A 3,576-nucleotide genomic window follows, 5' to 3' on the forward strand; every position below is an offset into this window, starting at 1 on the left:
GAACCACTTTTAAATGGAGATGTTTGCCTCTTTATACCACATATTTAACAACAAAACTAGAGACATGAAAAATGTTTAAATATGGAGCTTTTCTTCTGCAAAAGAAAAATACAAAGAAAATTTCTTAAAATTATTTTACAACAGAAAAAAGAAGAGAAACATCTCTTAGCCCTATTATTCCATAAATATTTGACCTGCAATAAGAAGGACTGATCTAAATTCTTAATATATAACACCCCCTAGGTAATTCCTTTTTTCTTACATTTGCTCCTGTGTGTGCAGACAGACACACTCTCCATATCATATAAATCAACACTGGAAATAAGTATTTTTACTACTAAAAGTCACTTTTAAGCAGGACACACACACATACTGACATTTCTAAAGGTTAACTGTGGAATAGTAGTCATTAGCATCATAGCTGACCAGATAAAAATAGGTTACAAGATTGTTTTTGATCTATGAAATCACAATTTTTAAAGTTAGCTATTTCAATCCCAATTTTATTTAAAGTGGATTCAAAAATAATAAATAAGCCAGGCACGGAAAGACAAACACCACACAATATTGCTCTTATGTGGAATCTAAAAACATTAATCTCATAGAAGTTGAGGGTAGAATGATGGAATGATGGTTTCTGGGGACTAGGGAGAGTAGATGGAAGAGTGGGATGTACAAAGTCTGGTTAACAGGTCTAAGTTTTGATAATAAAGGGAAATGAAATTGTTGTGTTCTATTATACAGTAAGTAAGGTGACTAAAGATAATGTACTATGTATTTCAAAAGAGAGAAAAGGACATTTAATGTTCTCACCACACACAAAAATGATAAATGTTTTAGGAAACAGATGTGTATACCCTGATTTGCATATTTCACAATGTATACTTACATCAAAACATCACATGGTACTGCATAAATGTGTACAGTATTGTATGTATAAAAGAAAGAAAATAATGAAAAATAACACACTTAGCCTCAATAGAAAATGGTATTTCTCAAACTGTAGAAATCATTCAGCATCATCTGGAATATTTATTGAAAATGAAGATTCTTAAACTTTACATTTGAGACCTCAACTCAGTAGATCTGTGTGTACAAGTCCCAGGAATATCTGCTTTTTATAATTCCACTGGGCAATTCTGAAGCAGATAATCAGCAGGCCACACCTTAAGAAACACTGTCATTGTTAGAACCTCAATTACAAACAAGTTCCAGCAAAATCCTACCTGGGATTCAAAAAGATCACAATTCAAGAAGTGCGCAAAGACATGAATAACCATGTGGTTTCCATCTTGGAACTCCAACAATGAGGTAACACCAGGCTAGTAAGTCAAGGGAAAAGGCACCACAGGACAGGTGACTTCATTTTGTTCTCTTACTGACTTTTCACATGATATACCCTGGCTGAAGTTATAGATATTTGACAACTTTGTCCCAGGACTTTCATAAATCTTAGGTTTGAGATATTCTGGTTCTGTGAGAAGTCACAATTCAGTAAACTTTTATGTCACCCTGACCCATGGTTGGCTAAGATTTAACAAAGACTTCGAATGACCAGCAGGCAAACTCTTGGTTCTGAGACAATTCTCATGCATGGAAGCTGTGATTCAACTTGTCACAGCAAGTGCACATGCAACTACATCTGGATTATCACAAGCTGTCAGTTACAGGGTGGCTTACTAATTTTTCTGAAACCCAGAACCTCATCCTGCCAGAAGACACAACTAACTTTGTTTACCCTCTTTCTTAGGCAATCTTTCTCTGCATTATCATTTTGATCATTCCTGTGCTTGGGCTGTCAGGAGCCAAAGAAAACCCAAATGCAACCCAGAAACAACAGAAATGTGTCATCCTGGAATGGATATGTGGCCTTTCCAACCTAGGCACCTGTTTCTCATGATGAGTAATGCCAGATGTTTCAGGGAAAGATACAAGCCTCTATTACACATCTGTTTTATGTAATTGTGCAATGATACATCACAAGGGAGTTTTCTACTCTGACCCAGGGTTAGCCATCAGTTGCAGCCTAATATTTAAAGACATCATCCCTTGAACTCATTACCCCCGCATCCTCTGCTGGATTCCATGAAACACACGCACAAAGAAAAAAGAATATTTGCCCAGCATGTTCCCTCATCAACTCTGGACCAAAGCAATTATAATTGTGGTCAACCATCTGTGGTTTCTATTAAGGAGATGGCTGGACATTGGATATGGGGACAATGTTGGTTGGTTGCAGTAGGCACATGAGAACTAGACCACATTGATAAATAGCTTGGAAATGAAAAGCTATCCTATTTGTGATGCTCAAAGTAGGTATTAGAAAACCCTCTCAACTCTAGCTAGCCAACTGAAGATATTCCAGATTAAACTACAAAGAACTATTAATAATTGCAAAAATTATAAACAATAACAATTTATCTTGAATAACATACTCCTAAAAAATGAATAAGCAATAAGTGTAACTAAAATATGCTTACTCACTTGCTCAACTGCTAAGAAGTTATATATGTAGCAGCTTCTCTGTGCCATTCACCAAGTAACAGAGAAATGTCCTGGGTCTTTCTGTTACAGAATTGAGGAAGAGGAATAAATAAATAACATAACAGCAAATTGAGATAAATGATATGAAGGAAATCAGTATGGTTTTAACAGAAAAACAAACTGGGGTATCCACTGTCTAGAGGTCAGGTGAATTTTCTCCAACTTATCTTTAAACTCAGACTAAAATACAGTAAAATCAGCATCATATAAACAGCAAGAGAACATTCTGAGTAGAGGAAATAATGAAGGTAAGTCTTATGGTAGAACCAACCTCAGAATGTGTTAGAAAAGGAAGTCAGGGGAGCCTGCATTGTGATGTAATTGGCTAAGCTACCACCTGCAGTGCAGGCATCCCATATGGGCACTGGTTGGAGATCTAGCTGCTCCACTTTCAACCCAGCTTCCTGCTAGTGGCCTGGGAAGGCAGCAGAAGATTGCCCAAGTGCTTGGGCTCCTGCACCCGTGTGGGAGACCTGGGTGAAGTTCCTGAATCATGGCTTTGGTCTGGCCCAGAGCTGGTCATTGTGGCCATTTGGGGAGTGAACCAGCAGATGGAAGATCTCTCTCTCTCTCTCTCTCTCTCTCTCCCCACCGCTGTGATTTTGCCTTTCAAAAAATACATACATACATACATACAATTTAATTTTTTTTTAAAAAAAAAAGGAGTCAGTATGCCTGGAAGTAGGCAAGAATCAGACCCTGGAGGACTTTGTCAGTCACTGTGTGGTGTTTGGGCTTCACTGTAATTGAGATGGGAGAACATTCAAAGGTTTAAAATGGAGACATGTCTGATGGTGCATGCATTTGTAAGGTATCACTGTCACACTGAACACAAACGGGAGTATCCAATGGCAGAGGCAAAGAGTGAGGAAGCTCTGCTACATCAGTAACTCTCTGACTTTTTTTTAAAAAAAAAAAAAACTTATTTACTTAGTTTATTGGTTTGAAATGAAGGGAAAGAAAAATAAAAAGAACTTAAAAAGAACTTACATCCACTGGTTCTCTTCCCAAATGTCCTCAATAGCTAAGGGT

The 3,576-nt window shown here is 37.3% G+C and overlaps 1 long non-coding RNA gene across 1 annotated transcript; it reads right to left on the reverse strand.

The window, feature by feature from the left end:
• Nucleotides 1-473: 473 nt before the first annotated feature.
• LOC138847229 (uncharacterized) lies at nt 474-3,106 on the reverse strand. The gene is made up of 2 exons (XR_011384939.1): nt 2,485-3,106; nt 474-1,322 (listed from the first exon to the last, which is right to left on the reverse strand). It is a non-coding gene; the product is annotated as an uncharacterized lncRNA (long non-coding RNA).
• Nucleotides 3,107-3,576: the final 470 nt, after the last annotated feature.

Source organism: Oryctolagus cuniculus, chromosome 20, assembly GCF_964237555.1.
Source record: "Oryctolagus cuniculus chromosome 20, mOryCun1.1, whole genome shotgun sequence".
Lineage (NCBI taxonomy): Eukaryota > Metazoa > Chordata > Mammalia > Lagomorpha > Leporidae > Oryctolagus > Oryctolagus cuniculus.